Genomic DNA, 26,734 nt, shown 5'->3' with positions numbered 1-26,734 from the left:
TGTAGGAAGCTCTAAGCCCTTGAACACTGGGCCCTCAAGCCCTGAACTGGGATGGGTCTCTCTGGGTCCTTATGGAGAGGATTTTTGGGTTCTGATGAGCAGGTCTTTGGATACTCCGGCCCCAGGGGAGGGTTTCTCACAATAACAGATGAGTTACGAGAAAGACAGGAAGAGCTAGAGTGTCTGAGTCAATCTGAGTGCACGTATTTCCTGTGTCTGTCAAGTTCCTCGGTGCCACTCCTTCCCCAGAGCACTCACCCCCATGGCTATCTTGTGCCCTCCACATTGGCCTCCCAAGCATCACTTTGTGGAGCTAAAGATTAAAGCTGGAGAGGTGAGGAGAGCTGCCCAGGACCGCACAGAGAGGGACACATCTGGAATCAGATCTGACCCTCTCCTCTGGTCTCTATCTGCCCTTGTACCCTCTGCTAGCCCACCCTCCCCAGTCCAACCCAGCCTTGCCTTGCTAGCCCGTGCTGAGCTGCAAGCCTGAGAAGCCAGAGAACCAACCCCTGCTCTCCCCCCACACCCGCCCCCATCCAAGTTTTCCTTTCTGAAAAAGCCCTGTCTGGGAATGAACTGGGGGCTCTTATCCTGGCTCTGCCTCCTTCCCCATGTTGCTGTGAGTTTAAGTGAAATCGTGCATCTATAAAAGTACTTCATAAACTGAAAAACACTGCAGCGACTCAAAGGGAAGCCACCCTTTCATGCACGGAGACAAGAAGCTCACAGTCTGGGGAGACAGACACGCAGACCCACAACCCCAACATGGCACGAATAATGCGACAGCCCAGAGGTGTGCCAGGCACCGCGAGACAACTCCTAAGGGAGTCAGGGAAGGCCCTGAGAGGATGCCTCAGAGATGGCCCCTGAGGGATGTGTGAGAGTTTAGCAGGTAGATAAAAGATGAGACAAGGCATGTGTTCCACAGGAGGGAGCAGCAGCTGGTGCAAAGACGGGGTGGAAAGGGAACGGTGTCCGGCTAGCGCTTCCAGTCGGTGGTGGGGACACGCGTCTTGGCAAGGCAACCCAGGGCAGGGTGGGGGAGAGCGTGGACATGCTTGCAAAGAAGATTCGGAGCTGTTCTCCACAAACAGTGGGACTTCTAGAGGAAGGAGTGGTACTTGTGCACGGAATCATGGCTTCCATTTTTTACAGATTTCAAAACAGAGGCTCAGAGTGAGCCAGCAAACTGCCCAAAGCCTCTGTATTCGCATAGGGCCAGTCCAAGCCTGGGTTCCCTGTGAGCCAGTCAAGTTGACACATAAAATTAACTATAGCAGCCTCATGGCTAAAAAGTGGCAGGGCTGGGGTTCGAACCCAGGCCTGGGACTTATGAACACTCTGCTGCAGCAGGCACTGGGCACAGAGAGACCCAGGCTCTCCTTTCCTAGCCTGGGCTCCAGCCCCATGCCAGCTGGAGAGAAGCAGACAGTCACCAGCCAGGGTGGGCTGTGGGCCAGTCAGATAGACCAGCAGGGCTTCGGGAGGAACCAACCAGCAGCTTCTCTGTTGTAGGCCAAGCTTTACAACGGCTTTACACCACCTTGGGAGGAGAGGTGAGGGCAAGGGAGCGGGGCCTCCAAGAAAATGCCTGGCAGGAGCAGGGAAAGCCTCCTCAGTCAGGCATCTGAGCAGCCCACCTCTGTCTCTCTCGTCCTCCTATGGCCTGGCCCGGAGAGTTGTTGCTTCCAAGATTGTTGGAACTAGAAAAGCCCCCAGCCATGCTTTTTTCGAATCAATTCCACACCGTTAAGCAAATGACAAAACACAGGTCCAGAAAGGGAGAAGGCTTCCCCAGGGTCACGCAGCCAGTCCGGTTCTCTTCGACCCATGTTTGTAGGCCTCACTATGTTCTACTGGGTAGGGGGCTTAAAATGTAAAGAAATTGAATAGTTGAGTCCAGGAGTGTGGTTATGTGACCCTCTCCCCACCAGCCAGGGGGCCCTAAGGATAGAGTGACCTACCTCCGTGCCTCCAATGGCAGCACAGGGCCCAGCATAGGGAAGGTGTGTGCCTATTCAGTAATGTCCCCACATGTTCCACAAGGTCCCAGGGTACATAGGATGGACTCCCAGAGAACAGAGTCTTTATGATGTGGGCTGGTATAAATGTGGTGGTGAGGAAAAGGAGGATAATATGCCCCAGGTTCCAGGCTTCCGCTCCCGGGTATGTGGGGATAGCCTTGTCTAATTTCGAGAACAGTCAGAAGAGCAGATCTTGATAACAAATACAGTTGGGACCCTGAAATCACAAGTAAAGGGCTGGGGGAGGAAGGTTTGCTTGAGGAAGTTATTGGTGTATGTTGAAGAGTGATGAGAATTAGATCTGAGCGGGAGAGGGTTTTGAATGGAGCCTGAGGTTGGTGCTTGATCCCATCTGGGCAGAGAACCCCTGGAGGTCTTTCAGGGGCATGGATCCCAAAAGTCACTTCCAGCCAGCACCATGGGAACAGCACACCCCAGATTCAAAGTGTGCTTTACAACGGCTGTAAAGGAGGTGGGGGGAGATGAAGTTGGGCTGTGCCTCTATCTGTCCTGTTCACCCCATTGAACTCAGTAACCCTGAGAGGGGGGAGGGCTAAACAGCCCATTAGCAGAAGGAGAAACTAAAACGTTTCTTCTTTTTTTTTTTTTCTTTAATGTTTTATTTATGGGGCTCCTGGGTGGCTCAGTCGGTTAAGCGTCCGACTTAGGCTCAGGTCACGATCTCGCAGTCCGTGAGTTCGAGCCCCGCGTCGGGCTCTGGGCTGATGGCTCAGAGCCTGGAGCCTGCTTCCGATTCTGTGTCTCCCTCTCTCTCTGCCCCTCCCCCGTTCATGCTCTGTCTCTCTCTGTCTCAAAAATAAAATAAACATTAATGTTTTATTTATTTTTGAGAGCCAGAGACAGACTGTGAGCGAGGGAGGGGCAGAGAGAAAGGGAGACACAGAACCCTAAGCAGGCTCCAAGGCTCCGAGCTGTCAGCACAGAGCCAGACAAGGGGCTAGAACCCATAAGCTGTGAGATCATGACCTGAGCTGAAGCTGGACACTTAACCGACTGAGACACCCAGGCATCCCGAAATAAAGACGTTTCTAAGATGGGGAGGTGAAGTGGCTTGCCCAGGGTCACAGCTAGGAAGCAGAATCACAGTACCCAAGATGCTTGGAGCCCATCCCCCTCCTGTTTTATAGAGAAGGAACGAGAGACCTAAAAGGGAATGTCCCCGTTCTGCTGATGAGGAAGTAGAAACACAGGAAGGCCAGGTCTTCTCCACGCTGTTCAGTGAATAGTGATCAAGCCCTCCAACTATCCTGGGTGTCTTTTCATCTGTCCACGGGGCTGGGCCTTTCTACTGTCCCCAACCCCAGAGTTGACAAAAATACTTGGCCACAGGATCTTGGTTTCACGATCACGCCACTGCAGAACCAGATACAACCCACTGTCGCTCGGCACTGAGATCCAGAGAGGGGAAACAACCTCCCATGTCACCGCACAAGCCCGGATCTAACTCCCAAGGCCATTTCCCTGGGCCGCCTTTGGAGGAGCACAATACAGGCGTGGCTAGTGGGCCAGCCTCTAGGAGACCCTGGGAAACTGCTCTGAAGAGAGAGAGGCTGTGAGGCCCAGAGAAGGCGAGTGGGCTGGGCTGCGGCTCCTCACGCTGAGGCTTTGCTGCCGCCCCATGAAGCACCGGGGGAACACCTGGTACTTTCTGACCGCGGTGGGGGCCGGCTGGGGTCACAGCGCCCTCCACAAGAACGCACCCAGCTCGGGGAGCTTTTTCAGCCCATCCCCGCGAAGTTGCGCCACCACCCCGTCTCACCACAAGCATTTCCTTCTCTAAAAACTCCCTTCTCGGTAGGCCTGAGGCCAGCACGGAGGACGCACACTAGCTTCTTGGTGTGGCGGGCACACCAGCTCAGGAATGTCCCCGGGGGCCCTCTTACCCCGCCTCGCCACAATTCAAGGGTTGGGGGGCAAGGGGCGGGGTGCTGGCCTCAGGAAGGGTTGGGCCTCCGAGAGTGAGAGTAACCGGCTCCCACCGCTTGCAAGCAGTTTACAGGCAACCGCGCCCTGGGTCCTCACTGCGGTCCTGGGGGCGTGGCACGGTTACGGTGGACAGTCGCCGGCTTACAAATAAGGAAATTGAAGGCAGGGAAGGAGCCAGGGGCAAGGCAGCTCTTTTCCCCCCGCGTCAGACTCAGCTCTCCGCTCCTCCTAAGGGTCTATCTACTCAGTGGTGTCAGGTATCAGGTTTCGATTTTGCTTTCGCATTCGGAGATTTTTTTGGAGGGAGGTTGCCTGGGAGTTAAAAGACTTAATCACGCCAAAGCGGGAAGGGTTTCCCGGGATGGGGAAACGGGTGCGGGAACGGAGACCTGCGTCGGCGAAGGTTCCACAGCAAGTGAACTGGCTGGCTGGGGCAGACTTGGCCCGACTGCAGCCTCCCACCCACCCACCCCTAAAGCCTCAGTTTCTCAGCCCTCTAGGCTGGGGCTCCTCCAGAGCGCACGCCTCGGGTGGGGCCGCAGAGTGTGGGAGCTGCGTGTGCCGGAACGGGTTTGGCTGTGTGGGTGCACAGATTCCGGCCCCGCCTCCCCCAGCCCCGGCTGGCCCCCCCTCGACACCCGCCCCCCCCCATCTCGAAAGGCCCCGCCCCCAGAGACGCTCCCGCTGTGAGGGGCAGGGTGTCGCCGCAGCCGGGGCCAGGCAGGAGCCCCGCGCCCCACCTGAAGGACCCACCCAAGAGAAGGGGTTTCGCTCCCCCTGCGAGAAAAGAGGGTTGGGCTGCTGGACGACGCCTACTGGCTCCTGACTCATTCATACCTTCTTCCATTCACGCGTTTGGTCTCCCCATGTTTATTCATCCATTCTCTAACATTCTTATCCATCCCCTTCTTTTTTTTTTTTTTTTTTTAATTCTTTGTTTTTTAATTGAATTTGAGAGAGAGAGAGAGAGAGCATGAGCCGGGGGAGAAGGGTAGAGGGAGAGAGAGAGAATCATAATGTTTATTTTTGAGAGAGAGAGAGTGTGTGTGTGTGTGTGTGAGCAGGGGAGGGGCAGAGAGACAGGGAAACACCGAACCCCGAAGCAGGGGAACTGACAGTGCGGAGCCTGACCCCAGCTCGAACTCATGAACTCATGTGCAGTGAGATCATGACCTGAGCCAGAATCAGGCGCTTAACCGACTGGGTGCGCTTAACCAACTGTGCCACCCAGTCGCCGAGAGAGAGAGAGAGAGAGAGAGAGAGAGAGAGAGAGAGAGAGAGAATCTTAAGCAGACTCCATGCTCAGCGCAGAGCCCGAGGTGGGGCTCGATTCAGGGACTGTGGGATCGTGACCTGAGACAAAACCAGGAGTCCCATGCTCAACAGACTGAGCCACCCAGGTGCCCTTTATCCAGCCCCTTCTAATTCTCTCATTTGATGTATCCTGACAGCGACTCTGGGGCATGCCTTCTGCCGGACCCTGCCCTAGGGACACAGAAATGAACAAGGCGAACATAGTCTCTGCCCTGGAGGAGTTGAAGAGTATAGGGAGTACAGCATTGTGTGTCTGACGCTATAGCAGAAGGATGGTCGCCGGACAGCCACAAGACAAAGGGAGTGGGAGGTATGGGAGCTGCCGGGGGAAGACTAGAAAGGAAAGAGGCAACTGACCTGGATCTGGAAGGGAACAGCAGTTGGCCAGGTGAACAGTTAATAATAGTAACAACCCCAATATAAGCTCTTTGCAGGCTCTTACTGTATGCTTTATTTCCATTAATTTTCATGTTGACCACAATCCTGGAGGATAGATATTAATACCTCCATCTTACAGACAAGGAAGCTGAGACTCTAAGAGGTTTAATAAATTGTCCAAAGTGAAACAACCAATAAATACAGGAGCCAAAATTTGAACCAGGTCTATCTCCAAATCCAATGCTAAGTTTAGACCTAAATTTAAGTATAAACATACAGGATGTTAACTGTAAAGTCCTGGAGGCTATGCCCCAAATACTAGCAATGGTAGTCTCTGGGAGATGAGTTGGCATTGTTATACACTGACATACGTTTGGATTATATATTTCTAGCATATATAGACATATCTATATATGCTATAATTCACAATTATCCCCAGGTACACTAGTTTTGTTTTCTCCAATTCTTTTTCTTCCCCCAGAAATGAAAGTTGCTTAAGTGTGGGTTTTTTTTTTTCTTGATTGCAAAAATATAGGATCATTTTAAAAAACCAGTCCATATTTGGGGCGTCTGGGTGGCTCAGTCAGTTAAGCATCTGACTTTGGCTCAGGTCATGACCTCACAGTTCGTGGGTTCAAGCCCCACGTCGGGCTCTGTGCTGACAGCTCAGTGCCTGGAGCCTGTTTCAGATTCTATGTCTCCCTCTTTCTCTGCCCCTCCCCTGTTCATGCTCTGTCTCTGTCTCAAGAATAAATAAACATAAAAAAAAATTTTTTTTTAAATCAGTCCATATAAAAATGACCATCACCAGTGATTTTTTTTCCCCTTTCTCTTTCCTAAATTACTGCCTCAAGGATGTATTACTCTTGTCATTCAAAAGTAAATGTTATTTTTAAGAAATAAACTGCACGTGGGGCACCTGGGTGGCTCAGTCGGTTAAGCGTCTGACTTCGGCTCAGGTCACGATCTCATGCTTCATGAGTTCGAGCCCCACATCTGTGCTGTCAGCACAGAGCCTGGAGCCTGCTTTGGATTCTGGGTCTCCGTCTCTCTCTGCTCCTCCCCTGCTCTCTGTCTCTTCTCAAAAATAAATAAACATTAAAAAAAATTAAATAAATAAAATTTAAAAATAAAAAAAGAAAAGAAATAAACTGCACGTGTCAAGGACTGGGGTGACCCAACCAACCAGACCTCAGGCAGTTCCTAAGAAAAAGGCCTGGGGGTTTTGGTCAACCTCAGAGCAGAGTGAGTCAGCAGGGTGAAGTAACTGCCAAAGCTAGACAGACAAGTAGAAACATAGGTCCCATATGGGAGTAGGAAACTTCCCCTGCACCCTCATCTGAGGCTCAGACTTGCTAGAGAGTCCCTAAGCACCGCTGAGGGGTACCTTGGAGAAGAGACACCCGGAGGAAGGTCTCTACGGCACGTGCACAGTGGGTATGCAGGTATGGGAAGGGCTTGACCAGGCGGCTTAACCTGTCTGGAGAAATAGTGAGCAAGGACAGGTGGGAAGACCGCCTCATTGTAGGGCAGCTGTGTGGGTGATAGGTTGCATTAGGAGACCTCCCTAACACGTACAGTGTTTGTAGGATATGAAGGGGGAGGGATACATGCCCAACTCAACATCTCAGAGGGAACGTGCTGGAACTATCAATAGTAAGCACTGGGTGGCTCAGTCAGTTAAGCTTCTGACCTTGGCTCAGGTCATGATCTCACGGTTCATGGGTTTGAGCCCCACGTCGGGCCCTGTGCTGACAGCTCAGAGCCTGGAGCCTGCTTTGGATTTTGTGTCTTCCTCTCTCTCTGCCCCTCTGCCACTCATGCTCTCTCTCTCTCTCAAAAATAAATAAACATTTTAAAAAAGCAAAAACCAATAACGAGAACCATTTGTTGAGTGCTTATTGTATGCCAGGCTCCTTACACCTAGCACATTATATGTGATACAATATATAGCATATTAACTATGTTAAGTGTATCTATTAACATATGGTATGTTATACAGTACATAATATAATTATATATAGGCATATATATAGGCAAGGCATAAAGGCATATATATAAATGGCTTTCAAGCTTGAGCTACACTAGAATTCTCTGGAAGGAATGTTGCAACATAGATTTCCGGGCCCCATTTGAAGAGTCTCTGATTCCATATATCAGGGGTGGGTCTAACTGACAGGTAATATTAATGGAGCTGGTCTTGGAACCACACTTTGAAAACCACATTACATTATACATTATCTTATTTGTCACAACTACCTTACAATGGAGGTTCTGTTATTATACCCATTTTACAGATCAAAAAACAAGCAAAACAATGTATATCATCTGAGTCTTCTCCCAGAGGTAAAATTACTGGGGTTTTGGGGTGGTTTTTTTTTTTATGTTTGTTTTGTTTGTTTGTTTTTGTGAGAGACAGATCACGAGGAGGGAAAGGGCAGAGAGGGAGACACAGAATCCAAAGCAGGTTCCAGGCTCTGAGCTGTCAGCACAGAGCCCGATGTAGGGCTCGAACCCATGAACTGCAAGATCCTGACCTGAGCCCAAGTCGGACACTCAACCAACTGAGCCACCCGGGCACCCCTAAAATTATTGTTGACAGCTAGCAAGTGGCAAAGCCTAGGTTTGAATCCCGGCCTTCCAGATTCCAGATAAGTTCATGCTTAACCGAAACAGTTCTTCTGTTCAATTCATTGATAAATAGAAATCGAGATTCTGTCGTTTGGTAACAAACTTATAAACCGTTTATTCATGATATAAAATAAGAATAAAAATTGTGATGCCTGGAAGAGGCTGGAGCAGGAGTTACCAGTATTCTGGGGGCAGAACAACAGCAAAGCCTTGGGGGAGGTGGGGATCTAGGATCTCATGTGTGGGCTCTCTGCTGGAGCAGTATTCTTCCCTTTCTTATGATGCAATTCACCAAACATGTGTTGAGTGTCTTGCTCAATGGAGCAAGTCAGGCTGAATAACGGCCAACCAAAGATATCAGATCCTAATCCCCAGAACCTGTGAACATGACCTTATATGGCAAAAGTGACTTTGCAGATGTGGTTAAATTAAGGATCTTGAAAATGGGGAGACCACCCTGGATTATCAGGGTGGGGCCGTTGTAATCACAGGGCCCTTGTGAGAGAGAAGGCAATGTGTGGAGACCAGCACAGAGAGAGAGAGAGGTCTGAAGGTGCTGTGCTGCTGGCTTTGATGATGGAGGAAGGGCCAGAGCCAAGGAATGCAGCTCTAGAAGCTCAACAGCCCAGAAAACAGATTCTTCCTAAGGGTCTCCAGAAGAAATGCAAAGCTCTGCCATCACCTTGATTATAGACCCTGTACGACCCGTTTTGGACTTCCGACCTCCACCTGTAAGACAGTGAAACTGTCATTGTTTTAAGCCACTCAATTTATGGTAGTTTGTTACTGAAGCAATAGGAAATTGATTCCAACATAATTGCCTCTGGTTTTTGCATAAGTTTCCGCACAAATCCACACACATTCACACTCACACTGCTGCTGGCCTTATGTATGCAGGGGAGCGAGTGCAAATTGATGTTTAAGTGGCTTCCAGCCTTGGGGAGCATCTATAGTCCCCACACAGACCACTGCTGGTCTTATTTCCACAAGTGAGCAAATGTGATTCATTCCCTTGACTGTGCCCAGCATGGTGCTGGATATGGGTACAGAGAAATGGACCCAAATAGATCCTCGTGGGGTTTCTGGTCTAGGAGTGGGAGAGGGGGTTAGAAATCCAATACCCTCTCACATGGTGAGGGTTGTCTCTGAAGGAGGTTTACCTCTATAAAGTCAGCCGTCAGGTGGAAAGGGCATAGCATTCAAAATTATATTTAAAAGCCCTTAAAGTGCCTATAATGCACACTGAATCTTTTGCATACTTGGGTCTGAGACCTGGGCTGAAAGAGGTAATTAAAGCCATCTTGAGATATTGGGACATTAATGCTTCTCTCCCCTTAAGAAAAAAACTCTACCTTTAGGGACGAATTGAGGTGGAGCAGAGAATTCAGGAGTGCTCCTGGCAGCAGCAGGGATGATTCCAATCTGTTTTTCTATTAAGCTTCATCATCCTAGTGTGTGTTAAAAGATTAGTTTGTGGGGCACCTGGGTGGCTCAGTTGGTTAAGCGTCCGCCTTCAGCGCAGGTCATTTCATGGTTTGTGGGTTCGAGCCCCGCACCAGGCTCTGTACTGACAGCTCAGAGCCTGGAACCTGCTTCGGATTCTGTGTCTCCCTCTCTCTCTGCCCCTCCCTGCTCATTCTCTCTCTCTCAAAAAAAGTTTAGTTTGCTTTTGTGGGGATAATATCAAATTCTGGAGATGCACCTGGAGGTCAGTGGCTGGAAGGTGAGTTCTGAAGTTGGTGTTAGTTAACTGTGCCTCTGGTGCGAGTCCACAGGGCAAACTGGTGTCAGTACAATTATGGAAAAGAGAAGACTCACTAGACTCTATGGTTAGGAGACCGTGGGGGTTCACAGAGCCCTTCCCAGAGGAAGTTACATTAAACTGACATCTGAAGGGCAGGTGGGCATTAACCAGCCAAGGCAGCTGAGAGGGAGAACGTCCTGGGCACACAAACCACCACAGCGAGTGATTAGAGATGACACCTCCACGGTAGGCCCCAAAGAGTGACACAACATGGCCAGCCGCCTTGCTGCCTAGAGGAACGCTAGGACGCTCAGCCCTAACCTTGAAACCTCAGGATATCCTGGTCTTTCAAACCCAGGCACTGTTCTACTTCCTAGGAAATGCTGGGGATTCCTTAAGATGGGATTTGTTGTTTATGCCTAGGGCACTTTCTGTTTTCTGGAATGGTGAGGTGAAGCTTTGGCGAAAGTGTTCCTAGAATCTGCTCTCATATTGGCTTGCTATGTGACCTTGGGCCAGTCGCCAGTCCAGACCTGTGGGCCTTGATTTGTCCATCTATAAAGTGGGGCTTGGGGCAGGCTGAGCCTTTCCTGCTCCCTCCCCCAGAGGGACTGTGATTTGAACCCCCAGACCATGGCACTGGCTCAGAGCGTGAGTCCCGACTCCGTCATTTACTGGGAACTTAGGCAAGTCATTTCACCTCTCTGAAGCTCCATTTCTTCATCTGTAAAACACAGGCCTTTGTTCCCATCCCCCTGGACTGCATGAGGATTAAATGAGATCACCGACATAAAGCATGTGTTGCTGGGCTCGGCAATTGCTGTCATTTTTTGTAATGGTTGTGAAATGGAACGTGTTGACTCTGCTGATGGCTGCAAAACACACCACCCTCAGGGTTTACCATCCATGCAATCTCTGCAAACAGCATCAGAAGGTCCTCTGATGGGTGTTCAGGGAAACACCCAGAGCTGGGTGGCTTCATTTTGGCAGGAACGGAGGAAACTCCCTACTCTGGGTAGGCGGTAGCTTCACTGACTCTGCCTAACTTGCGAGTCCAAAGATGGTTCCCAGACTGAGCTGCTAGAGTGGGCCTGGGATGGAGTCTGGCTGGCCTGAATTTGCTTGCGGCGGGGGAGGGCGGGGAGAAAGGAAACATCCCTTGCCCCCGGCTGGTAACCAGAGCCAGGGCAGGCTAGCACAGGACAGACACTGCTCTCACCCATGACTGGCCCTGCCATCACTGATTCCAGCTATCTAGTGTCTACTCATACTGTGGCTAACACAGTCTGACCGCTCTTTAAACAAGGGATGGGAAACGGAGTCCCAGAGAGGGGCAGGGACTTGCCCTGCAAGTCAGAACCAGAATCAAGGTCTCCAGGCATCAGATCCAAGAATCTCTGACAGCATCAAGGCAGCCTCCTTGACTGTCAGAGTGAGGGAGTAGCTAGTTGTTGCCTGGCAACTGCAGCAGGTCCAGATGTTTTCCTTCTCCACATTTCCATGGGAATCAGGCCACCCAGTGACAGTTGGGCTCAGACCTCAGAGACCAAATGTTTCTGGCTTTCAGGGCAACAGGGAGGAGGGCTTCTCCGTTGAAGCACAGACCCAGGCAAGAAATAGTCCCCCTCCAGGTACTGGGACTCCTCCCAGGCAGCCCAGACCTGTCTATCTTTCTGGCTTAGGGACAGACTCCCATCATTCCTTCTTGTCTAGGCAGAGCTGAGCTGTGGGCTGTCTTCACAGACAGCAGCAAGTGCTGGAGGAGAAAATCGTGCCAGAGCAATGTGGAGAGAGAGCAGCGTGGAGTCCCACGTGAGCCCTGGCTCTGCCACTCGTTGGCTACGCAACCTTAGTCAAGTCACTTCGCCTCTCTGAGTTGGTTCTCTCATCTGCAAAATAGGATTATTAATAACTACCTCTCAGGTCTGTATAAGGAGTGAATGAAATAAGAAAGGTAAAGTACCAGGCATAGAAGTAGGTACTCAATATTGATGTCTGTAGCAGTTAGCTTGCTCGGTTATAAGCAAGAGTCCACTCTAGACTGTCAGGCAGAAAAGGGCCAGAGAATCACTCTGGGAGGCTATACAGCAAGGAACCATTGCTTGAATGCTACTCCACTGAATGCTGCCTCAGTAGAGAGAGCACAGATATGGCAGCATGCACGAGGGATGCTGCGGGCACCCCGTGCGCTTCTCACTTTCCTTTGGGGATCTGGTACAGGAGGAAAGAAGGAGAACACCAATATCCAACACATATATGAGCACCAAGCACCTGGTACTGCTTACAAGTCTTGGGGAGAGATACTATTATGATGCCAGTTTCCAGGTTTGGAAACTGAGGCACAAGGAGACTTCCCTAACTTGCCTGAGATCACCCAGCTAGTAAGTAGTGAAACCTGGAATGGCCATGCAGCCCAGCTCCAGAGCCTATGCTCTTAACTATTACCTCTGCCCTACTGTTCTGAACTGGAACTCAGAGTGAGGTATCCCGAGAAATAGTGTTATACGTGATGGGGAGCTTCTGTCATAAATATGACTAGATGGATGGATGAATGGATTTAACTCATTAACTCAGCTAGAATTAAGCACTTTCTATGTTCTCTGTGATGAGCACTGAACAAGACTAACACGTCCTCTGCTTATAAGGAGCTTAGCGCTAGTGAGGAAACAAGAAGTAGGCAAACGCCCAAATAAATAAAACAATCACAAATTATGATGAGAGATGATGGGGGTGCCTGGGTGGCTCAGTCAGTTAAGCATCTCTTTGTTTCAGCTCAGGTCATGATCTCACAGTTTGTGAGTTCGAGCCCCAGGTCGGGCTCCACGCTGACAGTGCGAAACCTGCTTGAGATTCTCTCTCCCTCTCGCTCTGCCGCTCCCTCGCCCCCCACTTGTGCTCTCTCTCTCTCTCTCTCTCTCTCTCTCAAAATAAACTTTAAAAAAAGAGGGGCGCCTGGGTGGCGCAGTCGGTTAAGCATCCGGCTTCAGCCAGGTCACAATCTCGCGGTCCGTGAGTTCGAGCCCCGCATCAGGCTCTGGGCTGATGGCTCAGAGCCTGGAGCCTGTTTCCGATTCTGTGTCTCCCTCTCTCTGCCCCTCCCCTGTTCATGCTCTGTCTCTCTCTGTCCCAAAAATAAATAAACGTTGAAAAAAAAAATTTTATTAAAAAAAAAAAAAGAGACGAAGGACACACAAAGCATGGTATGAGGAAGAATGACTGGGGCATTATTGGGGGTATGAGGACTCTCTCCCTGGCTCCTTCTGTTCCAGCCGTGTTGGCCTTCATGCTGCTCTTTGAAACCACCAGGCACACTTAGAGCTTTTGCATCGGCCGTGGCTTCTGCTTAGAAAAGATTGTCCCTGGTTATCTACATGGCTAACTCCCTCACCTCCTTAACGCTTTACATAAATACCATCTTCTCAGTGAGGTCCCTGACACCACTGTTTAACATTGAATCGCCTCTCCACCCCTACACCCATCTGCACTTAGGCTAACGGTACTTAGCCCTTATATGTTCTAACAAAACTTAACTGTGTTTACAGTTTATCTGCTTCCCCTTGTAGAATATAAGCACTAAGAGAGCAGGGATCCTTCTTCCGTTCACTGAATGGTGTGTGGCACATAGTGTAGTGAGTGTAGGTGCTCAAAAATATTTGTTGAATGAATGTAAATAACACCCCCGAGGTCACGCAGCTGGGAGGCAGCATGGCTGTGATTTGAATCGAATTTTTTTGTTTTGGTTTTTGTTCCAAAACTATAGAATCTTCTTTCTAGGGCTGTTATGAGGCTCAAGTGAGTTCACATGTGTCAGTCACTTAGCAGAGTGCCTGGTACAAAGGTCAATGTACCATGAACCTGAGCTATCATCATAATCACCATTATTATTATTATTATTATTATTAATGCTCCCCTCTCCTCCTGGGTCATTTTCCTTTTCCTTTTTTTTTTTTTTTTTAATGTTTATTTATTTTTTAGGGAGAGAGCAGGGGAGGGGCAGAGAGAGAGGGGAACAGAGGATCTGAAGTGGGCTCCATGCTGACAGCAGAGAGCCCCATACAGGGCTCCAACCATGAGATCATGACCTGAGCCCAGGTCCGACACCTAACTGACTGAGTCACTCAGGCACCCACTGGGCTCATTTTTCTAAATTCCATAATAGTTCAGTCAGCTTTTTGGGATGGAACTTTAGACCTAATTTTGGCAGACACACTGACATGAGCCCCAGGAAAGAAAAACCCCCCACATCTCTTGCCAGCTCAGGTAGCAGGGAGACAGGCCCCTGCAGGACCCAATCCTCTATGTGGCCCCACCCACTTTGTAACTGACCTGAAATTGTTCTCCCACAAGTGCAAACAACATAGGCTTCCTGTGTTTTAAGAAAGGGGAAGTCCAGTCAGCAATTTACCTTGAGTCATTTGTTTCCAGAAGGAAGCCTCCGCAATTGGCAAAAGGTAGTAGGAGGAGGAGGAGGACTGCCAGAAAAGAGAAAGGAGGCCTGGCTTCTAGGAGTGCACCCACTTCTCAGCTGACTACAATGAGCAAGCCCCCTCTCTGTCCTTAATTTTCTCACATGGAAAATGGGACAATGATCTTCAATTCACCTGCTTCTCTGCACAGTACTAGCATGGATGTGGGAGCACATGTGAGTGTGTGTGTGCGCGCGTGTGAAGCGCTGGGAATATGAAAGCACTATGCCATTGGGAGGGCTTGCAGTGGCCTCTAAGTCCAGAATTAAAAATACACAGATCTGTGTTCAAATCCTGCCTCTATCACTTTCTAGCCGTGTGTCCCTGGGCAAGGAATGGAACCTCTCTGAATCTTGGTTTCTTTTCATATAAAATGGATCCTTGGTTTCCTCAGCTGTGAAACGACAGCTTAACTCCTAATCTGGCTTTGAGAGTTAAATGAGCTATGCACATCAAGAGCCAGGAAGGACCTAGGCTCAGAGCAAGCTCTCAGGAACAGTGGTTCTTGTTTTTAATCCTCGATGACCTCTCACTTCTTCCCCTCTGCCCTCTATGCTGTCTTGTTCAGCTCTGGCTGTGCTCAGGGCAAAACCCCTTGTCAGGTTGCTTCTAACAGACCCTCTCCCACACCTGTGAGGCCACACAGAATTGTTAAAATGGAGGATAATTTTATTTTTATTTTTACTGATTACACAAATAGTCCATGGCAAAAAAAAAAAGTTTTAAGCAAATAAGTAAAAAGAAGAAAATAGAGATTACATGTAACTTTACCCAGAGATAATCACTATCGATGGTTGGGCGAACTTTTCTTCCTGATTTCTTTTTAATACATGTATCACGGGGTTTTAAATGCAAGTTTCCTATCACTTTGCATTTAGAGCGGAGGCAACAAATGCCAAGGACCACCCAGACAGGGCATGCCAGAAGGATGGAGAAACTGGTTCTACCCGAATTAACCCATCACCTACCTCTTGTCACCATGGAGTGTGTTTGTGTTAGAGAGAGAGAGAGAGAGAGAAACTGAAACAGACACAGACACAGAGATACAGAGACAGAGGAGAGGCTGGTTGTGGGGGGATTTCTTTTGGACAGGGCTGTTGATTATTGTCTGGTCCCCACTGCAACAATCCCTTCTACCCAGAGAGGAGGGATGAAGGTGTGCCTCCTCCTCACTTTAGGGTGGAGGGATTTAGAGGCCGTTTGGCAAGTTTGTGCCTCAGGGGTCCATGGGCCAGAGAAAGGCAAGGCTAAGGCAACAGCCCCTCTTCTATCACCTCCATCCCCCCAGCAGAGAGATGATCATGCTGAATTGTGAGTGTCTGCTGAGTTGTCTGCCTCCCCAACTTGACCTGTATCCCCTGCCCCTGCAGGAGGCATAGCACCTAGTTGATGCTTGATAAATGTTCTGGTGAACAGAGGAAAGACTGTTGGAGCCACACAGATCCAAGTTCAAATCCTGCCTCTGCCACTTTCCAGCTGTGCTCCCTTTGGGGAAGTCACATCATCTCTCTAACCTCATTTTCTCACTTGTAAAATGAAAATAACTGAGTATCTGTACTTAATAACACAGAGCTTTATTTTCCCCTGAGCCGTCATTTTATTCTGACACAGATCAGAGGTGCCCCCCAACGGGACCTTTGTACCTTCCCTCAGCCACGGGCCCACTGGTGGGGGTGCAGCGGTGCCGGCCAGCACAGTGGGCATGGGCTGTCAGTAGCCAGAGCCGGGGACCTGGGCCAAGCCTGTCCTAGCTCCTTCTTGCGGGAACAGAACCCCATCTGCTCCTCTAGGAAGGAGATCTGCTCACTCAGAGAGAGGGTCGATGCGGTCCAGCTGCTGGAAGGAGTGAGCCAGGAAGCTGCTGGGGTCAGGCCGCCTGTGCTCCAGGGCCCTCAAGGCTAGGCTGTACAGTGGGGCCAGCAACAGCTACAGCTTCTGCTCCAGCACATCCACCCTTGACCGAAGCCGCCGCACCTCCTCCTCTACCGCACTGTCCATTCCTGTTGTGGGGTTCGGGGCTACCCTGGGGGTCCCCCTCTTGGGCAAGCAGAGCACACCATCTGCTGATGGGGTGTGCCCTTCCCGACACTGGCAGCAGTAACTACCCACGGTGTTGACACACCACGGGGGACAGGTGCCCCCTCCAGCACTGCATTCATCCACGTCTGTCTGGCAGGTGTCGCCCTGCCATCCTGCAGGGCGGTGACAGCAGCCTGTCTGGACACAGTTCCCCCCGTTCTGCCACAGTGGCTGGCATATTGCTGCTCCATGGGCCCTGGGGAGACTGCTGGTCCTCTTCCAGCCAGGGCAGCAGGCATGGCGAAGCCCGGCGGAGGTTGGCCCAGGGCCGCGGCAGTAGGCAGTCCTGTAGATGGTCCAGTAGGTGCTGCAGGCTCAGAACTGTCACAGGTGGTGAGGAAGGGTTGGTACATTTGCTACACAAAAGTCTCGACTCGGGGCCCTTGGGAGCCCCGATGGCACACACCCTGCGGCCAGGCCGGTAGAGATGCTCCGTGCCACCCACTGCCAGCACCGAGAACCACAGCAGAAGTAGCTCCCTGGAGTCACACATGCCCCATGTTTGCAGGTGGGATGGCCTTCTCCTCAGGGCGGCCGCTCCAGCCGAGAGCACACTGAAAACCAGAGTGTTTATTGAAATGAGATCAAGCATTGGCACATAGTAGGTCTCCCAACAATGATGAACGTATAAAGACACAGCAGTCTTGGAAATTGCACACTGGCAGGCCCTCCTGAGAATTTCCCGTCTGAGCTGATGCAGTGCTGGAACTTCTGGATCTTGGTTTCCTTCCCTGCTCCTTCCTCAGTCACCACCACCATCATCATCATTAGCAGCAGCAACAGCTGCCGGTTGTATGGCAATTTCCAGAAATTCTATGACTTGGTCTCATGTAAATCCACCAATAATCCTGTGAGGTCTGTATATAATTCCTATTCCACAGAAGGCATCTAGGCCTAGAGAGGGTGTATGACTGGCTCAAGGACACAGGGATTTGAGGCTTGAGGGCACTGCTTTTGACCTTCCTTAAATGAACTGATTTACTATGTATTCAGTACCCACTGTGTGCCAGGCACGTCAATTAGCAGCATGGCTCCTGTCCCCTCACAGATGAGTCGAGAAGGACAGGCATGCAAGGCAAAACGGTACTTATAACTCTGCACGGCAAGTGCTGCCCATGAAAACCCCAGACAAGAGGACAATTTCTTTTTTTGGGGGGGGGGGCAATCAGTTGGAGAGCAGGTCCAGTCCACTTTTTTTTTTTTTAAATCTCTGTGGCTTTGAGCAAGTCCCTTCACTTTTCTGGGCCTTGATTTCTTCATCTGTAAAATGGGGACTATGAGGAATGCCTCATATAGGAGAGTATGACTCTCTCACACAATCACTGCAGAGATAACAGACATAATGCATATGTGTGGCACAGGGGCACAAGCAAGAACTCGGTGAATTGTAGCTGGTTCTTCATTATTGCAACCTAGAGGTGAGCCAGGGGCCGCCTGACCCCTTGAGATCCTCACAAGATGAGCCCAAGCACCCACTTGAAAACCCTCTTCAAGATTACTGCAAATTCCTGGGACACTTGATCTCTCCTGACCCGGCGCCTGCTTCAGCCTGTACTGTCTTTGGTCAACATTATACCAAAATAGATGTAAAACTTGGCCCCCTCCACTATTTCCACAACACCCCAATCTAAGCAGCCTCAGTGAGTATAGGAGGCTTTTTTGAAGGTTTCCAGGGATGGGAGACAGAGAAGGGCATCACATCATAGTTACAAAAAACCTCAGGGTGAACTAAAAATAACTTGGTTCCCTAGATGGCCTCAGCCTTCTCTTCTGCTTCCTTTTCCATTGTCCCCGGCCCTTCAGCCTTGGGACAGCTGCCATAGTTTGGCTATTGTCTCCAATTCCCTCTTCCTAAGGAGCTCTCCAATTTCCATTCCGGGCATTATCCCACCGTGGGAAGCCATAGAGGTTGGAAGGGTTGGCTCTCCCTCCTATCTCTCCGTCACCCAGCCACCCACAACACCCCCATGAGTAAAGCACCACAGGGTGCCTTTCCCACCTTCTCATAGCCCCCACAGGAAGGGAAAAAATGTTTGCAATCATTCCTGGTAGTTGATGGTGGTGGGTGGGTGACCCTGGCTAGCTGCTGGCTGCAGACCTACCTCCCCCATTTTCAAGACCCAGTCCTCCAGTTTCTGGTAGATTCTCTTGAGTGCTCGGTAGCTTAAAGCATCCAGTGTCGTTTTAGGAAAAAATTCAAATCCTAGTCCACTTTCTTGTTGCCTCCACAGCAGCTGTGTCTCAGAGCTTCAAGAACAAACTTTCACCCTCAACAGTTTTTCAAAGTGTTTTCCCAACCAAAGCCATCCTCTTCTCTAGGACAGGAAGTCACATGCTGAGGATCTATGAGCTGCAACTGGCCCGCAGGGATGTTCTTAAGAAATCAAATCAACACTTAAAAATTCAAAGATTACACATGAAAATCTGGATTTGTGGCATTTCATGTAAACTCGTAATATCTGTCATCGTAGGACCCACATTCCTCCCAAGGAGCGTGTTGGCCTGAATGGAGAGCAGAGTCTCTGCCCTTTAGACAGGTTTTTCTTGTGCTGTCACCCACTGGCCTTATTTCTCCTGCTTGATCCCTGTAGGCTTTCAACTTTGTGACCTTTGTTAAAGGGCATTTCGGCACCGGTTTCCACCCTCCACTGCGTTATTACAATCAAATTGGGTCTATAAATGTGCTAGGTTCGCAAAGGGTACCCTAGGCAGAAGATACGGCAACAGTAGTCACTTAAGTATGCAATCGGTGACTGTTCCTGGAAGGGCAAGGGGTCCGGAGGAACTGGGTCTCTGGGCTAGGGGGCTGTAAAGGGTTAAACTGGGGCTTGGTTCTGTAGGGCCTTAATGCTCTCTTACAGGACACTGGGAGCCAGTGTGGGGTTTAGAGCAGGGACACAGCATGGGGTGGGCATATGAGAAAAGGGGCTGGGCAGCTCGTGAACGGGATGGACTGAAACCCTCCCATCCCTCCGAATGTCCCCCCAAAAAGCCCAGCGAGAGGCTGAGGCCGTGATCCAGGAAGGCCCGGGACGCTGCGGCCAGGAGCGGCGGTGGGAATGGCTGGGACGATGGCAAGGGAGGGACTCTGGAGACAGCCTTGCGCGGGAACGGGTACGCCTGACCTTGACGCTAAACACTGCAGGCGCCGCGGCCGCAACGCGTTCGTCTATCCCCCCCTCCCCTCCCCTGCGCCGCAGCGGACTGCGGCGGAATCCCGGCCCCTCGCCTCCGCGCCCTCCCGCGCCGCTGCGGCACGCGAGGGGCGGGGGCGGCGGGGTGGCGGGGATGCCCGTCTTCCCTGGAAGGCCGGAGAAGGGGGTGGGGGAAGGAGGCCGGTCACGTGGCGCCGCCACCAGGCGCAGCCCGATTGGCGGTTCCGCAGCCCTGCCTGCCCGGCTGCTCGGATTTCCAGGCACGGAGCAGCCCCTCCTGCGTGTCCGGGCTCGCAGGGGATGCTCTGGCCCAGCGCCGAGCAGGGTAGGGCGGGGCCCGGGCTCTCTGTCCTGTTAACCGCTGCCAGGACCCTGGCTTCTCGCCGAGATCCTCACTGCAGCTTGGGAGGTCTGATTATTGTCTCAGTGAACACATCCCTTCACTGCGTCTCTCCTGCCTTCCCCCATCTGTCCCTTTTCCTACCGTGCTACCTGGAGGCCAGCTTTGCGAGGACTGGCTGAAGCAGGTTTGTGTTACTTGCCACAATGTTGCAGCTTTGGGCGAATCAGTTAACCTGGCTGGAAGTGGGGAAGATTCAAATAGAAATCCCACAGACACTCTTTCTCTCTGCTCCTCCCCTGCTCACGCTTTGTCTCTCTCTCTAAAATAATAAATAAACATTAAAAAAAAATTTTTTTAAAGGGGGTGCCTGGGTTGCTCAGTTGGTTGAGCCTCCGACTTGGGCTCAGGTCATGGTCTCGGGGTTCCTGAATTCGATCCCCCGCGTCAAGCTCTGTGCTGACAGCCCAGAGCCTAGAGCCTGCTTCGGATTTTGTGTCTTCCTCTCTGTCTGCTCCTCCCCTGCTCACGTTTTGTCTCTCTCTCAAAAATGATAAGTAAACATTAAACAAAAAATTTAGAAATCCCACAGACACCTCAAGTCCCACACATCCAAACCGACCGCAGTCTCTCCCGAACTGCTCCTTCTTTGTTTCGCCATCTGTTTTAAGCAAAAACCCAATAGCCACGTCCATCTTGCTATCCCCCATCACATTTATGACCGAAACCTATTAAATTTACCTCCAAAATATTTCTTAAACCTCAGAACCGGGTATTTTCCCTTAGGATTTATCCCAGTTTATGTTTATTTGTGTGATTGCTGTTGAACAGTAAGCTCCATGAGAACAAGGACCTTGTCGTTTTGCTCATCACTGTATCACCAACACAGTACCGGCACACACTAGGTGCTTCATAAATTTTTATTAAATGAATAGATGCAAGTCCCGTGCTAGGTACTAGCCGTGGAAGGGACAACAGAATTTAAGGTGAGACACACAGTTCTATCCTCAAGAAGTCATCTGTGTAACAAACGTGCCCTGGGGCCTTCTCTATGTTAGGCCAGTGCACAAGACGAGTAAGACACCATTTCTACCTTTCATCTAGGGGGACCACACATGACCAACCTAAACAACAATAAGACTCTGGTATTGGAGGGGTCAGGTGTGGTGGTATATAATGACCTCTGGAGTCAGAAGAGTCCAGGGTTTGGAATCTCTCCTTCTGGCTATGTGACCACAGATCTCCTCTCTCTCAAAGGCTCCATCCTTTCATCTTAAAAATGGGGGATAATAATACTATCTAAGAGACATGAACAAGACAAATGAAAACGTTAAGTGCCAGGTTTTACAACAATGCCAGGTATGGGTGGGCGACTATACCTCCTTCTTTGCCTGAAAGAGACCAGTTGACACCCATTGAACCAGGGCAGTTGATTAATAACAGCATTCCTGGGGGCACGTGGGTGGCTCAGTTGGTTGAGCTTCTGACTTTGGCTCAGGTCATGATCTCATGGTTCTTGAGTTGGAGCCCCACGTCAGGCTCTGTGCTAAAATCTCAGAGCCCGGCGGCTGCTTCAGATTCTCTGTCTTCCTCTCTGCCCCTCCCCCACTCACGCTCTGTCTCTCTCAAAAATAATTAAACATAAAAAAATAATAATAATAATAGCATTCCTGAGGCTCCTGGGAGGCTCGGTTGGCTAAGTATCTGACTTTGGCTCAGGTCATGATCTCGTGGTTTGTGAGTTCAAGCCCCACATCAGGCTCTCTGCTGTCAGCACAGAGTCTGATTCGGGTCCTCCGTTCCCCTCTCTCTCTGACCCTCCCTGCCCCTGAGTGCATGCACTCTCTCTCTCAAAAATGAGTAAACATTAAGTAAGAAAAAATAATAGTGTCCCCGTTCGTTCTCAAAAGTGTCCTGGGCTTGGACAGTAAATTATATGGTCATCCTAGTAATAGGTGTGATACTAGAGTTATCTACACCGTGCCCTGGGGACACAAAGGTGGGAGGGTGGTTGGGCTGACTGTAGAAAGGGGGGCTGTGACCATGGAAATGAGCCTGGAAGTATGCGTGTCATTACACCAAGTGAAGAGAGACGAGAAGGGCGTAAGAGGCAGAGGGACCAGCATCTGCAAAGGAAGCAAAACTTGGTAATTCTGGGCATGCCTAGATAGCATCAAGAAGGCCAAATGGTGCTTGTTTTGGCAGCATATATACTAAAATTGGAACGGCACAGAGAAGATTAGATGGCCCCTTGCACAAGGATGTCATACAAATTCGTGAAGCCTCCCATATTTTTAAGGGGCGCTTGGCCGGCTCAGTCGGTAGAGCCTGTGGCTGTTGCTCTCCAGGTTGTGAGTTCCAGCCCCATGTTGAGTGTAGAGATTACTTAGGAAAAAAAGGTCAAATAGCTCAATTCTAAGAGGCATGGAAGGAGATGAGGCTGACAGTGGGAACTGTAGAAGGGATTGGCATGAGTTGGTGGCTTTACAAAAGAGTCCAACTGAGGAGCTGGGGCCAAAGTCCAGGCAAGAGAAATAATGAGGCCTGAAGCCAAGAGAGGTTCTAGAAACACTTTAAAGGTTATCTGGACTTGGGGGGTTGGAGGACAGGTCAGGGGCAGGAGAACGTCTAGGGGAATGGAGAGGCCATTCATTGAAGCAGGTGGGGAGGAAGGGCCAGGAAACCCAGGAGACAGGAGGTGACCCAGATTGGACTGCCAAAAGTAGGGGTCATAAGAAGTAGGGGTCACTTCTGAGGCCAGGGGAAGGAGCTGGGGCCCAGTTGGTATTCAGGTGACATCTGAATAAAAATTACCTTTCAGAGCAACCTTGAAAGGCAAGAGAAAGCTCAAAAATAGAGGCTCAAGAAAGAGCTGATTTTGCAGACCAACCTCATTGTACATATCGCTCTCCTTGATCAAAATGTTCCCACAATGCCCCGCTGCATAACAGAATAAAAGCTGAGGTCCTCGGCCTGGTGTTCAAGGCTTCTGGTGACCTGGCCCCAACCTATCTCTGGTGAACGTTTCCTATTTCACCTGGTCACTTTTGGCCCCTCCCTTCTTCGGAAAACAAGAATTGCTCTTCCCCTGGCCTAACATATGGTCCAGGTGGGAGCTATCAATCATGGCATCCCATTCCCTATGATCAAGGGTGTGAGTGAGCATGTGACCAAGCCTGGTCAGTCAGAATCCTCCTGCGGGATTTTGGGGATTTGGAACAAAGGGAAGAGAATTTCTCATCTCTCTGGTGAGGGAGCTAGAAGGCATGAGCTGGGGATTGCTGTCGGGCACAGTTCCAGCCTAGAGAGGAAAGTGGTCTGAAAAGCCACAGCAGGGAGATGAGAGGGTTACTGTTTAATAGGTACAGGGTTTCAGTTTGAGAGAGAAAAAAGTTCTGGAGATGCATGGTAACAAAAGTTGCACAAACAACGTGAACATATTTAATGTCACTAACTGCACACATAAAACTGGTAAAAATGCAGGGCAGCTCGGTGGCTTAGTCCATTAAGTGTCCGACTTTGGCTCAGGTCATGATCTCACGGTATGAGAGTCCGAGCCCCGCATTGGGCTCTCTGCTGTCATCTTGAAGCCCCCTTCAGATCCTCTGTCTCCCTCTCTCTCTCTTCCCCTCCACCATGCTCGCTCGCTCTCTCTCTCAAAAATAAACACTAAAAAAATTGGTAAAAATGGTAGATTTTATGTAATGTATACTTTACCACAGTTAAAAGCAGGAGGAAGAGGAAGAGAAGGAGAGGGGGGAGCTTCCAGGCAGAGAAGCAAAGATGAATGATGGAGGAGTGCAGGTGGTTCCCTGGCTGCAGTGGGTCCTTGGGCCCCTTTGCTGTAGTACTTGTCTCAAAGGATTGCCTGAGTCAACCTCCTCTTTTAGCATCAGCTAGTTCATGTTGGGTTTCTCTTCCTTGCATCCAATGGAGTCATAACACAGAGGCTTTCCATTCTCTCTTCTCTCTCGCATCCTTTCGGACATTCTCCACTCTTGTCACACGCTGCTGTCCACACTTGTCAGACTGATCCTGTGTTTGTACTCCTATGCCTTTCCTCCAGACTCCCTCTGCCCTTTCCCCTACTGACAAGTGTCGACTCCCTACTCTACTCCTCATTTGAGACCCAGCTCAAAGGGCTCTTCCTCGGAAAGCCATCCCTGACTACCCCGAGCAAGGCTTGCCATTGCCCTCCTCTGGCCTGTCCATGTCTTTGTCACCTAGTATCCCAATGACCTGCTTTCCTGTCTGCAACCCTCATTAGGCTCTGTTTTTCATCTCCATGATCCTAGTGCCTGACAAACAGCCTAGCACAAGGAATCATAAATGTTTACTGAATGAGTGAAAAATGAGTAAGAATCCTTCTTTCTCTCGTGCCATCCCCCTGAGTCACTACTCAGTCTCCACCAAGTGGAGACACAGGAAAAAAAAAAAAAAAAAAGTAGGAGGAATTGCTTTAGTCCCTCGATTCAAGGGTGATGGATCCAGGAGGGAAGAAAACCCAGTAGGAAAGCAATGGGCCATTGCAAAGTTCAATGGCATTTATGAGAGGTCAGCTTTCTGCCAAAGCACTGATGGTGGCAGCTTTGAGCTGAGGCAGAGTTTGTTTGGACGCCAGTGCCAAGACAAGCAAACATTCAGTGTTGAGCTTTTCAGCAAGCTTGGATTCTGACAGCTGTGTGGGGAGAAACAACTAGAAGCCGTCTGGGTCTGCCTGGAATCAGGAGTCCCTGTCTCCTTCAGACACAATCTGACCCAAGGAACAAGGCAGCCTCTTCTCTACCCTTCATCCCCACCACAGGCACACACCTCCTTGAAGGGACCCTGCCACTGATCGGGACATTTGGCACTGAGGACAGAGTAAAAAACAACTCTAGGGAGCTGTGGCTTTGATAATATGGCTTACTAAATAGTCCATGGCTTCCCCCCTACAATTCCCAGCCTCCCTTGCCGTTAGATTCAGCTTGTGTGACAAGGTCTGGTTAATAGTCTGAATGGAAGTAATGAGGGTCATTTCCAGGCTGAAGTCTTTCATTGCCAGTACATTACCTTCTATGTAGCAACCTTTCCCTTACTGAGGCAATCCTGAAAGCCTTGTATTGAGGTTGTAGAAGTGACCTGGATCTCTGAGTTACCCAGTGGAGTAGAGGATCGGTAGGCTGGAGAGCACCTTGAGCCATATCAGGCTTTGCATGAGTGACAAAAATAAACCTTTGTTGGGTTAAGCCGTTGAGCCATTCGGGTTCTTTGTTACCATAGCAGAGCCTAGCCTATTCTGACGAATATATAGAAATTCATTGTTGTTTTAGCCATCCAGTAGCAAACCTCCTTACTTGAGGAGAAACATGCCCCCTCCTTACGGTATTGGTCACTTCTCTCTTCTTTCCTGACTTCTCAGCAGCAGTTGTCACAATTGACAATCGCAACATTTCATCTTGGGGTCTGTGACATCACACCTGTCTGGTTTTTCTCCTCTCACAGTCCCTGCTTCTCAGTTTCCTTTGCTGGCTCCTCTTCCACTGTTTTACCTCAAAACTTTGAAGTTTCTTAGGGCTTATTCCTGGGGACCTTTCTCGTGGTTGTAAATGCCACCCATGAGAAAGACACCTGGTACCTTCCAGTATTCATTCTACCATTCTCTATCAATCACAGAGCCTCTATTTTTAGCCAGGCACATTGCGCCTAGTTAAAAGGCGACATTTCTCATCGTAGCTCATTATTTTGGCCAATGAGATGTCAGCAAAAATGCGTGGGCCTTCCAGCGCAGTCTCTTAAAAAGAAAAGGGTGCACTTTTCCCCCTCTCTCCTGCATGCTTCCAAAGGTGGAGCGCAATGAGGTAAACCTAAGATTGGAAACCAAGCGCTGAGTGTAGCAGAGCAGCTCAAAACTGCCTACCCTTGGACTTCTTTTTTGTGAAGAAAGAAATCAATTCCTATCGTAAGTTATTATTTTTTTTTCTTTTGTCATTTGCGACTGAACCTCATCCTAACTGATCGTTCCTGTCGCTGTCGTAGTTGCATGCTCACATCCCACCAGGAAGCCTGCGTACAGCAGAGGACAGACACCTCCAGGGGGAAAGAAACGCTGGGCCTCCTTCCGCAATTGTAAGTAACCAAGCTACCAGGAGGATAGGATGGGAGGTGGGCCTAGGAATACAGTTTATTAGCTCACAGAGAGCACTGAATGCTAGATTAAGGAATTCGGACTTCATTCTGCAAATCCCTTGCGGACAGGACACCCTGTCTGTCTTATCTAGTAATGCTTCCACTTTGTAGATGCCTAATGAATGACTATATTCTTTATTAATTAATGCTGTTAACTTAAACGACAGAAGAATTGTTGCGAGGTGGACCAGTTGGGAATCACCACCTGATCCACCCCTGTCCGGGTTTTACAGGTGAAGTAACCTAAGTATCTTTTGCTGGAAGTGGCAATCAGCCTATCCGCGAGGAAAGGCGAACCGAAAACTCCCATCTCGAGGATGAAGGCGGTAGGGGGTACAGAATTGGGAAACGGGGCCGAGAAAAGCAGTCGGATGTGTGGCTCCTCAAGATGGCTACCCCGAACCCCATGACCGGGAGGAAGCGGAGCTCCGCCCCAGCGCGCCGGGCCCCACCCCACTCGGCCCCGCCCAGCGCCTCCCCCCCCC

The 26,734-nt window shown here is 50.1% G+C and overlaps 1 long non-coding RNA gene, 1 other non-coding gene and 1 pseudogene across 2 annotated transcripts; 2 read left to right on the top strand and 1 right to left on the bottom strand.

Moving 5' to 3' along the window:
* Positions 1–15,926: 15,926 nt before the first annotated feature.
* On the bottom strand, positions 15,927–18,105 carry LOC121025674 (epidermal growth factor-like protein 7; annotated as a pseudogene).
* Positions 18,106–22,270: 4,165 nt separating this feature from the next.
* Positions 22,271–22,377, top strand: LOC121027864 (U6 spliceosomal RNA). The gene has a single exon (XR_005788951.1). It is a non-coding gene; the product is annotated as a U6 spliceosomal RNA (small nuclear RNA).
* A 1,313-nt stretch (positions 22,378–23,690) lies between these two features.
* On the top strand, positions 23,691–26,725 carry LOC121025697 (uncharacterized). The gene is made up of 3 exons (XR_005788132.1): positions 23,691–26,022; positions 26,100–26,189; positions 26,483–26,725. It is a non-coding gene; the product is annotated as an uncharacterized LOC121025697 (long non-coding RNA).
* The last annotated feature ends 9 nt before the right edge of the window (positions 26,726–26,734 follow it).

The sequence above is a fragment of the Herpailurus yagouaroundi genome, unplaced genomic scaffold (assembly GCF_014898765.1).
Source record: "Herpailurus yagouaroundi ecotype Mexico unplaced genomic scaffold, PumYag 77, whole genome shotgun sequence".
NCBI lineage: Eukaryota > Metazoa > Chordata > Mammalia > Carnivora > Felidae > Herpailurus > Herpailurus yagouaroundi.
Note: the sequence above shows the minus strand (reverse complement) of the source record. Positions and strands in the feature narration are given on the sequence as shown.